This window comes from Rhinolophus sinicus, linkage group LG06 (genome assembly GCF_036562045.2).
Source record: "Rhinolophus sinicus isolate RSC01 linkage group LG06, ASM3656204v1, whole genome shotgun sequence".
NCBI lineage: Eukaryota > Metazoa > Chordata > Mammalia > Chiroptera > Rhinolophidae > Rhinolophus > Rhinolophus sinicus.
This window is the reverse complement of record NC_133756.1, coordinates 161,245,701-161,260,135: the sequence shown is the minus strand read 5'-3', so window position 1 is coordinate 161,260,135 and position 14,435 is coordinate 161,245,701. Positions and strand designations below refer to the sequence as shown.

Genomic DNA, 14,435 nt, shown 5'->3' with positions numbered 1-14,435 from the left:
CGCCGCGCAGGCGCACTGATCTAGCCAATCAGGGCTTGCATCCACCGCCTCCTGCAGCCAATCAGAGAGGCTGAGAGAAGATGCACGCAGGCGCAACCAATCCCAGAGGGCCTGAGGCCCGCTCGTTAGCTGAGGGGTGGGAGAGGGAAGACGGCGCGCGACCAACCGCCACTGCGGGGGGGAGGGGAGAGGTGGATACGCGGGCGGGGTGTGCCGGCAGCTCGAGCGGCCTAGTCAGTGAGGCGGCCTCTGGCCGGGGTGGGGCCGGGATCGGCGGGCTCCAAGGAAAAACTTTGTTCAGTCAGAGGCCAGAGCTTGTCCGATTCTGGCAGCCTAGGCCAAACCCGCGCCTGGAGGAAGCAGAGAGAACGTACACGGGAAGGCTGGGCCTGGCAGGAGAGACCAGGACAAACGCCTTCTATCGACAAACGGCTCCCGGGACTACAGCCTCTGGGACTGCAGGGAGATCTGAGGGGAAGTGATAGGTATCTGCCCCGGGAGAAACCCTCGTGCCATTAGTTCATCCTTTGGAAACACATTCTTTAAGGCTCGTGACGTCCTGCAGGCGCTGAAGATGTGAAAAATCAGAGCACGTCTCTGCCTTTAGGGAATTTACAAACAAGGATTAATGAGACGTGTCTCTCTTGTGTATGTTTGAAATTTTCCACAATAAAAAGTTTAATAAAGTAGAAAATTAGGTCAAAAGAACGGTCCTTGAGGCAGCAAAAGTTGAGGCAGCAAAAGGTGAGCCTTTAAAAAAATATAAAAAGAGGAAAACTTTCAAAACGTGTGTAAATAAAAAGATTTTGCATGGCAGAAGACATCAAAAACAAATAAATGTGACAAACATAGGAAAATATTTGCCTGCATGTCCGTTCTACAAATTTTATTGATCCCCTACCACCATGTGGGCAGCACCAAGAATATAGCCTGTGAACAAAAAGTACCAAAAATCCCCACCTTCTTGGAGCTCATATTATGGTGGAGAGAGACAGAGTAACAAATAAAACATACAGCCTGTTGGATAGTGATAAAGACTTGAAGTAACCAGGAAACGAGCAAGCTATCCTCTAGGGGAATCATTCCAGCCAAAAACTAGAAGTCAAAAATTCCTGGGGCCGGAACATGTCTGCCTGTGCGAGGAATAGCAAAGAACCACTATGGTTCTGGAGGCTGGAACAGTGCCAACAATAGAGCATGAGGAAGGAGGGTGGAGGTGAAGGTGTCACACCCTGTAGGCCATTGAATTGACTGTGGCTTTCACTCTTAAGCTGGAAGTCTATGGAGGGCATAGGGCAGAGGGGTTCATCTGATAGGACTTACCTTTCATAGTTTTATAAGTATCATGCTGGCTGCTATTGAAATGGGCAAAAAACAAAGAGTAAACAGTTGTTTGCTCGGAAAAATTACCACTACTGCACAGATACACGGAGAGGTGAGGGCAGCATGGATCAGGGAGGCCCAGGAGAATTCAGGGGAAGTGGTCAGATTTGGAAGTAATTTGACAGTAGAGCTGCGATTGGATGTGAGTTGTGAAAGAGGAGTCAAAGATGACATCGAGCAACCGAAAGCATGGAGCTGCCATTTATTGAGATGGGGAACATGGCAGGAGAAATAGATTTTCTGTGAAAGACCAGAAATTAAGTTTTGAACATGGTAAGTTTGAGATGCCTCTAGGTCATCCAAGTGGAGATATCACCAATGGGCAATTAGACATGTATCTGCCGTTCAGGGCAGAGGTCTGGGCTGAGGATATAAATTTGGGAGTGTAAAGAGTTAATATCTGTACTGCACAAAGCACTCCTACAAATTAAATGGAAAAAAGGGTGAGTTCATTGGTCTTGCAATTTTATAGGAAAAGAAGTACACATGGCCAATCAACAAGAAACTTCATTGTAATCAGGGAAATGCAATTTCCTGAGAAAATGAGAACATTTTTTTCACCCCTCAGATTTGTAAAACAATTTAAAGATTTATATCTGTTGCTGGTAAGGTTGTGAGGAAAGTATGCTCGCATATTGTTGTTGATAGCGTGAACTCTACATCCTTCATGGGAAGTATTCTGTCAATATCGAAACTTTAAATGCGGTGAGCTTTTGACATAGTAATCCTACCGGAAATCTAGCCTACAGAAAACTCATCAATAAGGATATTGGTATAAATTTATTTATTGTAGCATTGTTTGTAAGCAGTGGAAGCAACCTGAAATGTCCATAAATAAGAGAATTAGGTACTGCCTTATGATGGGACATTATATTGCTATCAAATATAGTTCAGAATTTATTGATATGGAAAGAGAACCACAATTTAAGAGGGGTAAAACCACAATGTGAGTGTATAATATTACATCTTTCTAAGCTATAGGGGGAAAAACCCTCCATAGATCTGCATATGTTTTTTTCAGCATAGAGAAATAACATTAATTACTTCAAGGGATGAAATGGGGAGTTAGCTTTTTTATACTTTTCCATATCATTAGACTTTTTTTTTTTTTTTTAAGATTTTTTGTTGTGAAGGGGAACAGGACTTTATTGGAGAACAGTGTGTACTTCCAGGATTTTTTCCAAGTCAAGTTGTTGTCCTTTCAGTCTTAGTTGTGGAGGATGCAGCTCAGTTCCAGGTCCAGTTGCCCTTGTTAGTTACAGGGGGTGGAGCCCACCATCCCTTGCGGGACTCGAGTAGTTGAACCGGCAGCCTCGTGGTTGAGAGCCCAGTGGCCCATGTGGGAATCGAACCGGCAACCTTCGGCGTTAGGAGCATGGAGTTCCAACCGCCTGAGCCACTGGACCAGCCCAATATCATCAGACTTTTAACAATGAGCATCTAACTATTTTATAATTAAAAATAAAGTATTTTAAGGAGGAAAAGAGGGGCGCCACTTTGATACTAGTCTGATATCTTCACAAATCAGTCCATTAGCCATCCAGTAAGCATAGCCATTTCATAGGTATCATGGTGGCAGTACCATATTTGTTCCAATAATTCTGGTAAGGTTTACAGTCAAAATACTGTGCTGTTGCCAGAAATATAATGTGAAACCTATATGTTCTTTAATTTTTCTGGTGTCCACTTTAAAAAATAAAAAGGTAAAATTAATTTTAATATTTAACTCAATATATCTAAACATCATGTAATCAATGTAAAAATTAATGACATTTTACATTCTTTTCGTTGTTCTAAGTCTTTGGAATTCATTGTGTATTGAACACTTACAGCACATCTCAACTTGGACTAGCCACATTTCACATGTTCAGTAACCACATGTGGCTGCCATATTGGCTAATGTAGATTTAGCCTTGATGATGGCCATTAGATCCTGGAGAGACATCCTTTGGAAAAGCAGAAGTTCGACACTGAGAATGCATCTGATTTTTTAAAATAGCCCCATGTTATTCAGAGCCAAGTGGGAATGAGGGTGGGCAAGAAGATGAAGCTCAGAAATATTCATCCAATGAATAGTTCAAAGCTGCGATTCTGAGATGAGCCAGGCCAGGCCAGGCTGGCCCAATCGCTTTACAGATGAGAGACCCATTCAGAACTGGAGAAGGGAAAGGAGTTGCCCACCATCAAGCTGGTGGTCAAATTTGGGGCTAAGTGGGAGCTCTTTCCATTACCCCAGTTCAAGGAGTTAGGGCTGTGTTCAAATTGCAATTTGCCAGCTATGGAAACATAGGCAAGATTCTTCACATCTAGGAACATCACCTGCTTCACTTATAAAATAACCTGCCTTCCTACAAGATTATTTTTATTGTTGCAAAATACACATAACATAAAATTTACCATTTTAACCATTTTTAAGGGTAGAGTTCTGTGGCATAAAGTATATTCATATTGTTTTGCAACCACCACCATACTCCATCTCCAGAACTTTTTCATCTTCCCCAACTGAAAATCTGTCCCCATTAAACACTAACTCCCCATTTCCTCCTCCTCCCACCCCCTGGCAATCACCACTCTTCTGTCTGTATGAATTTGACTACTCTAGGTTCCTCATGTAAGTGGAATCATACAAACATTTGTTCTTTTGTGGCTGGCTTACTTAGCATAACGTCTTCAAGATTCATCTATGTTGCAGCATGTGTCAGCATTTCCTTTCTTTTTAAGGCTAAATAATATTCCACTGTATGTATATACTACATTTTGTTTATCCATTCGTCTGACAATGGATATTTGGGTTGCTTCCACCTTTCAGCTATTGTGAATAATGCTGCTATGAATATGGGTGTTCACGTATCTATTTGAGTCCCTGCTTTCACTTCTTTTGGGTGTATACTCAGAAGTGAAATTGCTGGATTTTGTTTATTTTTTAAAGTGTAATATACATATAATGACAATCTATTTTTTTGTGTATAGTTCTTTCAGTTTTGACAAATGCATACAGTCACATAACAACCACTACAATCGAGATAGAAACAGTTCCATCAGCCTGAAAAGTTTCTTATGCTGTTCCTTTGCAGTCAACCTCTCCCTGCTCCACCCCCCATCCCTGCAAACACTGATCTGTTTTCTTTCACTATAGTTTTGTCTTTTCCAAAATGTCATATAGAGTCATACAGTATATAGATTTTTGAGTCTAGCTTCTTTCACTTAGCATAATACATAAGATATCATCAGTGACCTTGCCGGGATCAGTAGTTAGTTCCTTTTTATCAATGATTTACATTGTATGAATGGACCACAGTTTGTTTTTCCATTACCCAGTTAAAGGACATCTGATTGTTTCCAATGTTTGGCAATTATGACTAAAGCTTGCAAACAGGTATTTGTGCAAACAAAAGTTTTAATTTCTCTTGGTAAATACCTATGAACCACAGGTCATTATGAGCATTAAACAAGGTACAATAAAGTGTTTAGCGCCCTATGATAAGAAGCTTAATAAATGGAGCTATTGGAAAAGTTTGCTATGGAATTCTATTATGAGTCAAATCCAAAGAAGCTATAGTATCCCAACTAGAATTTTATGAAGCAACTACTATCTGCCAGGCATTCTTCTGGTATCTGAAACAATGTTCAATTACAATGATAATGTCTTGTATGTGTTAAAAGATAAAACTGAAAATCATTGCTCTCGGTTTTCACCATACCTCATACCCACAATTGGATCCATTTCTCTGGTAATAGTGTTAGACTTTCCCTGATGCTCTCCATCTTTCTCCATGTGATAGCCCAGAGACATGTGTAACTAACCCATCATGGTTACTCCAATGGCCTTAATGGAATAAAAAGGTGAACCAAATGGAAACACATTTCTAACAAAATAATACATATCATATGAAATATCTATAATGAGCTATGTCTTCTGGTCAGCTACGAATGCAGACTGTCACAGAAGCATTGCACTGGCAACTCAAATGGTACTATTGCCATTCCCACTGGCAATACCATCCTCCAAAGTGGTGAACAACTCTCAGTAATAATTCCAAACCAAACAAAGAACAGGAAAATTCAATATCTATTAAAACTGCACCAGAAATGCTTTGTTGTTTATAAGTTAAATAATTAATAAATAAACCAAATTAGGTTCTAATCGTAAATATGTTTTTCACAGCCAGGGATATCTAGTGGGACATTTGAAAGTTATGCAGAAAATAGGACAATTCTTCATTGAGACATACTATCCTGCTCATTACAAATAGGCATGGAACAACTAAAAGATTGGTTATACAAATGTTCAGTTCAGAAACTGGTGGTAGTCATCTCAAATATTGAAAGTGGTGAGGTCCTTGAAAGATGGCAGTTCGATATCGAGTGTGACAAGACCGCCAAAGAGGACAGTACACCCAGAGAAAAGTCTCAGAAAGCTATCCAAGATGAAATCCGCTCAGTCATCAGGCAGATCACAGCTACAGTGACATTCCTGCCATTGTTGGAAGTTTCTTGTTCATTTGATCTCCTGATTTATACAGACAAAGATTTGGTTGTACCTGAAAAATGGGAGGAGTCGGGACCACAGTTCATTACCAACTCTGAGCAAGTCCGTCTCCGTTCATTCACTACCACGATCCACAAAGTAAACAGCATGGTGGCCTACAAGATCCCTGTCAGTGACTGAAGGTGACGAGAGAACAGGGATGTGCTTCTTCAGTGTGCTTTCCTGAAACCAAGTCAACTGTAGTCCATGTCTTATTTCACTGGTTAATTTTTAGATGGGGAACTTCACACAACTGTCCCGTTTTTTGGTACCTGTTTGACTTTGCATAGGGTAGACATAATTTTTTGCACACTATTCAAAGGGGAACCAGGAGATGACATCAGCACTGGAATGTCAGTTCCTTTGAAGGTGGTAACTAGATGGAAAATCTCTTCCTACAATGCTAAATGCTTTCCTAAATGCTGTCCTAAATCAGACCGTTTGGTCAACTAGCTTGACTCAGAATGTAGGCAGGAAGATACTTAAACATAAAGCTGTAAAAGCAGTCTGAATAGTCAGAGCCTTTGTTTGTGCTAAAGTGACTGGTAATCCACAAATAAAACATTGCTTGTAGGTCCTTTTGCCATTTATTTCATTTGTATAGTTTCCATATTGAAAAAAATCTCCAATTATTTGATTTTAATTTATATAACCTACAAAGCTATTGATGTTTTTACTGTTTAAATTCTGGTGATACAAGAACTCTTAAAAATGTCTTTTTGTGTTTTATAAAATCAAGGTTTAAATGACAATGATAAATAAAAGTTAAATATGTATGTTTAAAAAAAAAAAAAAAAAAAAAAAAAACTGCACCAGAAATGCTTTGTTGTTTATAAGTTAAATAATTAATAAATAAACCAAATTAGGTTCTAATCGTAAATATGTTTTTCACAGCCAGGGATATCTAGTGGGACATTTGAAAGTTATGCAGAAAATAGGACAATTCTTCATTGAGACAGACTATCATGCACATTGCAGGTTGGCAAGGAACCCTAGCTTTCCTTTCTCCCAATAAATGCCAGAAACACCTCCCTACCCAGTTTTGTCACAACCAGGAAAGTCTCCCTCACAAACTCCCATAAGTCCCCCCATTGAGAACCACCGATCTAAACAAAATTGTATAAGCGAAGAGTAAATTTAACTTTCGGTAACTGTGAGTTAACTTTGGGTAAAAAACAATTCCTGTAATAAAGCAATCGGATAGGAAAAGTACTTATCTCTTTACAAAAATGGAAGGAAACATTAGAAATCGTCCTGTAACTAGAGAACAGAGCTCAGTCAAATTTGCTTATAAGACCTTTGCCTCAGCTAATTATGTTAACAAACTGTGGACGGAAAAGGGTCCACATGTTAAACCGGACAAGCTCAGGAAACTGAAAATAACTACATACGATGGCATGAGCATAAAAAAAAAAATCATAACTAAGTGGGCCATGGCGGGAAGTCACATCTTTAGGAAAAAGCTTCCTTCATAAAATTAATCTGTGCCTTTAAGTGAGGCTGTCTATTGTCTTTTTGCACCTAAAATGACATCCTTGGAATGTCAGTAATCCCTTTCTCCAGACCAGAGCAGGAAACTACAGAATTCCTCATTATTATTCTTGTCCCTTGATTAACATCTCAATGTGAACTATTAACTATCCTGTACCCACCTAAGTGAAGGAAATACCTGTCTCTCCAATTTACTTTTGTCCAATCCCAAAGATTTCTCCGCTTTGCTTTCTCCCACCCCCTTAATCTATCACCAATAGATATGATGTAACCCTCCTCTTTCGATTCTATTGTGTTTGCGCAAAAGTAATTGTGGTTTTTGCATTTATTTTTAACCTTTTAAACCGCAATTACTTTTACACCAACCTAAGATGTATAAAATAAGCTGCAAAGCACCATTTCGCAGAGCATTTTCTCAATTTGTTAACATTTTGCTTCCCAGCAATTGTCAGTTTGGCTCAAATAAACTCTTATAAGTTTTCTCTTAGGGTGGATGTTTTTCATTGACAGAACCAAAACTTCTTTGGTTTACTAGGTCACTATAATAGGCCAAAAAAATCAGGTCCTAATCCCTGGGACCTGGAAATGTTGCCTTATTTGGAAAAAGGGTCTTTGCAGATGTGATTAAGGATCTTAAAATGAGATTATCCTGGATTATTTGAATAGGCCCCAAAAGCAAGCATGTATATCCTCAGGAGAGGGAGGCAGAGGGAGATTCAGCACAGATAAACAGAAGAGAAAGTGATGGGAAGACAGAGCGGGGAGAGATTTAAAGGTGTTGGCTTTGAAAATTGCAATGATGCTCCTTTTCAGCCGGGACCGCCATCTTCCAGTAATGCGTCAAAATGACCAACACAAGGAAAGAGGAGAGGCACCCGCTATATGTTCTCTAGGCCTTTTAGAAAACATGGAGTTGTTCCTTTGGCCACATACATGCGAGTCTACAAGAAAGGTAATATTGTAGACATCAAGGGAATAGGCAACTGTTCAAAAAGGAATGCACCACAAATGTTACCATGGCAAAACGGGAAGGGTCTACAGTGTTACTCAGCATGCGGTTGGCATTGTTGTAAACAAACAAGTCAAGGGCAAGATTCTTGCCAAGAGAATTAATGTTCATATTGAGCATATTAAGCACTCTAAGAGCCGAGATAGCTTCCTGAAATGGGTGAAGGAAATTGATCAGAAAAAGAAGGAAGCCAAAGAGAAAGGTACCTGGGTTCAACTGAAATGCCAGCCTGCCCCACCCAGAGAAGCACACTTTGTGAGAACCAGTGGAAAGGAGCCTGAGCTGCTGGAACCCATTCCCTATGAATTCATGGCATAAGTGTAAAAAAATAAAAGACCTCTCTAAAAATAAAAAAAATAAAAAGAAAGAAAGAAAATTGCAATGATGTGGCCACAAGCCGAGGAATGCTGGGAGCCACCAGAAGCTGGAAGAGGTAAGGAATGGATTTTTCCTTAGAGCCTCTGGAGACCACATGGCCCTGCTGACACTTTGATTTCAGCTCAGTGATACTAATTTTGGTCTTCCGGTCTCCAGAACTGTGAGAGAAGAAAGTTCTGCTGTTTTAAGCCACCCAGTTTGTGGTAATTCAATACAGCAGCCACAAGAAACTAATTCAGTTGCTAATTAGGTTTTCTTAACGCAAACGAAGGCATTTCATAGCATGGATTTACATTCTGTTCCATAGATATTCCTCCCTGATAAAGCTCAAGAGCTTTTCCCTTCTCAACCCCCTTCCTTCTTGCTCTCCACCCTGTCAAGTTCATGAGACCATGTGAGGAGGAGAGGATTGGAGCTGTGGTAGCCACCCTGCAGCCAAAGGGGAGCAGGGGTGCTCAGAGCAACGCTCAGTTCAGGGTGACACAGTATTCTGACATCATCAAGCCACTGGACCTGCTCTGAATCCTCAAACCTCTAGACTGCTTATCTAATGTAATTAAATGTCTTAATTGCTTTGGCCACTATTAGTCAGAACTCCTGCTACTTGCACAATTCATCCTAATACAGAATTCAACAGACAATATCAAGATTGCAAGTAAGAGGGCCGGCCGGTGGCTCAGGCGGTTAGAGCTCCATGCTCCTAACTCTGAAGGCTGCCGGTTCGATTCCCACATGGGCCAGTGGGCTCTCAACCACAAGGTTGCCGGTTCAACTCCTCGAGTCCCGCAAGGGATGGTGGGCTGTGCCCCCTGCAACTAAGATTGAACATGGCACCTTGAGCTGAGCTGCCGCTGAGCTCCTGGATGGCTTAGTTGGTTGGAATACGTCCTCTCAACAACAAGGTTGCTGGTTCGACTCCCACAAGGGATGGTGAGCTGTGCCCCTGAAACTAGAAAACGGCAACTGGACCTGGAGCTGAGCTGCGCCCTCCACAACTAAGAATGAGAGGACAACAACTTGACTTGGAAAAAAGGCCTGGAAGTACACATTGTTCCCCAATAAAGTCCTGTTCCCCTTCCCCAATAATGTTAAAAAAAAAAAAGATTGCAAGTAAGAAATAGCAATACAGGCACGCTGTCTAAAAATATGGAGGTAAATCCCAGAAGAAATGGCTAAAGGAGTTGAAAGCTGTTGCCTCTAGGAAGTGGGTTTCGGAAGAGATGGGACAGATTGCTGTTTTTCATTCTTAGCCTAGTAGTACTATTTAATTTTTTCAGTTGTGTACATATATCACTTAGATAAAAATAAAATTTGAAGCACTTTGAACAATTTTAATGAAAACAAAATCTATAGGATATAATGGGTATTTGAGAAATTTTTGTTTTTAATTTTTATTTTAAAGTGCTCTAACTAAGCACATTATCAAATGAGACAAAATTGGAGAACATTTATATTCTGCTAACCTTAGAATCACAGGAACAAAGTGATCAGAACAACACTGAACGAATGAATGAGTGAATAAATGATAAAATAATAAAAAACGCTGGATATATGCATACGGAAGAGAGATTATTGAACATGCCCACACAAACATAAATGTGGCTTTAATGTCTCTAACAAGGAGTTTATCCATTACGTAAAGCTGTTCCTTCGTGGATTTTCAGAGCCAGAAAAAGACCTGTTGTTAGAATGTCTTTAGGATTATGGCCCGAAAAAGAGGAAAGAAAAAGAAAAGCCAACTTCTAATAGATTACTTCGGTTTAATTTAATGAAATAATGATGAAAACGACAAAGGGGTTACACAATTTTTATTATCCAAGTCAGGTGATAAAATTAAAAGATTATGAAAACATACCATTCAGGCTTGATTTGAATTTCGGGCTCATGGCTTGTAAAGCCAATGCCATCTGTAGGACTTGGCCTTGGAGTTCCCTGTTATCACAGCAATGATATCAGAGCAAAGACCCAGCAGGTACACTTACTGCATCGGAAGGGTTACCCTTAAACATGCAGCCAGAGATAAGCTGCCCCAGCCCTGGGAACTATAGAACCCCAACTCCTTTTCAGCTGAAAAAAGAAAAGTGTTCCTTTAGTGGGTAATCTCTCTTAATGGGTAACACTGGGAAGGTTTAGAACTAAAAATAAACATGATGAAGTAAATGAAACTCACAGGAGTAATACTTTTAAGTTCACAAGTAGATTTTTGTCATATTTGGGGAAATCTGAATATATTTAGTAAACTATGTGTAGTGTTAAAGGAATGTTGACATAGAAAATCTGACAGATCAGTCTGGTTTTCTAATTTAAAAAGCATAATTAAGAAATCGATGCTATAAGCCAATTACAGAAGCACAAATATTGTTTGATTCAACTTATATGAGGTACCTAGAGCTGTCAAATTCATGGAGACAGATAGTAAGTAGAATGGTGGTTGCCAGGGGCTTGGGAAAAGGGGGAAAATAGGGAGTTAGTGTTTAATGGGAACAGAGTTTCAGTTTGGGAAAATGAAAAAGTTCTGGAGATGGATGGTGGTGTTGGTTGCACAGTTCTTTATGCTATAGAATGTACACTTAAAAATGGTTAAAATAGTAAATTTTATGTTATGTATATTTTGCCACAATAAAAAAATAAATAAATTGATTTTAGATGCTAAAGTCTACAAAGGGAACAATTCCAAGGTTATAGTGGAGAAACTCAGAAGACAACCACCTTAATCAAGGGATCTCAGTAAATCACACCAGTAATAAGACATCAGGGCGGGAAGGGGTGGGAGATGAGGGTAAAGGGGATCAAATATATGGTGATGGAAGGAGAACTGACTCTGGGTTGTGAACACACAATGGGATTTATAGATGATGTAATACAGAATTGTACACCTGAAATCTATATAACTTTACTAACAATTGTCACCCCAATAAACTTTAATTAAAAAAAAAAAGTAATAAGATATCAACATAAGGTACAGAGAAAAGCACAGCTTCACTTCTGTGGTATTCAAGCCCAAAATACATAAACTCAATCTAATCACAAGAACACACAGTCAAATCAATTGAAAGACATTCTACAAAATACCTGACCAGTACTCATCAGAATTGTCAAGACAAGGGAGCAAAGACAAGAAAGTCTAAGGACCTGTCAGATTGGAGGAGACTAGGGAGACATGACAGATAGAAGCTATGTGCCATGCAGGATTGGATCTGAAAACAGAAAGCAACCATTAGTGGGAAAGCTGGCAAAATTTGAAGAAGGTCTGCAGTTCAGTTACTAGTGTTGTCTCAATGTTTATGAACTGGTTTGTTTTTTTTTTCTCCTTTTTGTTCTTTTTTTGTTTCTTTTGCGTTTTTGCTCGTGTTCCTTTCTTATTTTTATTTCTGTTCTATTTTTACTATTTTATTTATTTATTTTTAATTAACTGGTTTTGATAACTGCACTGCACTTTATAAATTAACATTAGGGGAGCTAGGTGAAGAGTACAGTAAATTCACTACTGTTTTTTCTATGTAAATGGTTTTTTTAACATTGAGAAATAATTCATATACCATAAAACTCACCCTTTTAGTGTACAATTCAGTAGCTTTTAGTATATTCACAGGGTTGTGCAACCATTAGCACTATGTAATTCTGGAACATTTTGCTCATCTCAAAGAGACACCCTGTACTTATTAACTGTCACGCCCCATTCCCTTCTTCCCCCAGACCCTGGTGATCTGTAATCCTTATTCTTTTTTTTTTTTTTTTTTTACCTATAATCTTTAAGACTCTGGATTTGCCTATTTAAGATATTTCCTACAAATGGAATCATGCAAATATATGAACACGGCTGGCTTCTTTCACTTAGCGTAATGTTTTCAAGATTCATTCACATTGCAACTTTTATTATTAATCTAAAATAATTTCAAAATAAAACATTTTTAAAAATTGATTTTAGGGTTGTGGTTGTTAGCTGAAATGTATCATTTTTTAAAGTTTGTTAATGGTAGTAGAATAGTTTTACTGTATTTATATATTTAAGATTTACCAGGAAGTATGTTGGGAAGTTTACATTTAGGCCAAGCATCTGTGGTATTTAAGAAAATTAAATGTATTGCATAGACAAATACACTTTTAAAAGTTTGAGAGGGGGTGGCCAGTTGGCTCAGTTGGTTAGAGTGCAGTGCTCATAACACCAAGGTCACTGGTTCGATTCCTACATGGGCCAGTGAGCTGTGCCCTCCACAACTAGATTGGAAACGACTTGACTTGGAGCTGATGGGTCCTGGAAAAACACTTTTCCTCAATAAAATTATCAAAAAAACAAAAAAGTTTGCGAGAACTTAAGTTGCAAATAGGTATGAAATTTAAGGGAGTCCAATGTATCCAACTTGAGTTATCAAAGAAAAGGTAAAGATAATAGTTCTTATTTTACCAGCTTTATAAATAGAACAATCAAATTTGTAATTTGAAGGTTTAAGGAAAGCTAGGTTTTAAATGTATTAATTTCATAAGATTGAATAGCAGTAATCATATTACAGTTTCTTGTGGCTGTTATAACAAATTCCCACAAACTGGGTGGCTTAAACAAACAGAAATTTATTCTTTCATAGTTCTGAAGGCCAGAAGTCCAAAATTAGTAGCACTGGGCCAAAATCAAGGTGTCTTGCTCCCTCCAGAGACTCTAAGGGAGAATCTGTTCCTTCCAGCTGGTTTCTCATGGCTGCTGGCCTTGCTGGGTCTGTGGCTGCATCACTCTAACCTTCAAGGTTGGCACCATCAAATCTCTCTCTGCTCTTACCATGGCCTTCTCTGTGTATCTGTCTAAACTCCTGCCTCCTTCTCATAAGGGTACCTGTGCTTACGTTTAGCACCCGTCCATCCAGATAATCCAGGAAAATCTCATCTCAAAATCTCTACCTTATTCACATCTGCAAAGACCGTTTTTCCACATAAGGTAACATTTCCAGGTTCCAGGGATTAGGACCTGATAATTTTGGGGGCTATTACCAGCCTATCACAGTAATTACTTTTTTTAAAAAAAATTTTTATTGGGGAATATTGTTTTTTTTCCAGGACCCATCAGCTCCAAGTCAAGTCATTGTCCTTCAATCTAGTTGTGGAGGGCACAGCTCAGCTCAGAGTCCAGTCGCCATTTTCAATCTACTTGCAGGGGGCGCAGCCCACCATCCCAAGCAGGAATTGAACCGGCAACCTTGTTGTTTAGAGCTCACGCTCTAACCAACTGAACCATCCGGCCACCCTGCTGGCAGCTCATTGTCTTCAATCTAGTTGTGGAGGGCGCAGCTCACTGGCCCATGTGAGATTCCAACCGGCAACGCTGTTGTTAAGAGCTCCCGCTCTAACCAACTGAGCTAACTGGCCACCCCAGTAATTACTTCTTTAAAAAACTAATCGTTACAAGAGTCTTTTCAGTGCACCAATACCACTAATGTACATCATAATGTTAATACATAGGTACGGTATTAGCTAATGATTACAATTTCCTTTTTAAGTAAATTTAAAAGTGAATCAATTTAAAGAAAAGTATTTGGTAAATGGCAGTACAGGTAGTTTGTGGACATAGCAGACGTTTCCCTCAATTTGGCAAAGATTTTCCAATTGTGCTGCCTGGAGCCTCAGGACTTCTGGGGAGCCCGTAGTCAAAGCTAAGCG

At 39.3% G+C, this 14,435-nt stretch overlaps 1 pseudogene; it reads left to right on the top strand.

Moving 5' to 3' along the window:
• Nucleotides 1–8,260: 8,260 nt before the first annotated feature.
• Nucleotides 8,261–8,761, top strand: LOC109450389 (large ribosomal subunit protein eL21; annotated as a pseudogene).
• Nucleotides 8,762–14,435: the final 5,674 nt, after the last annotated feature.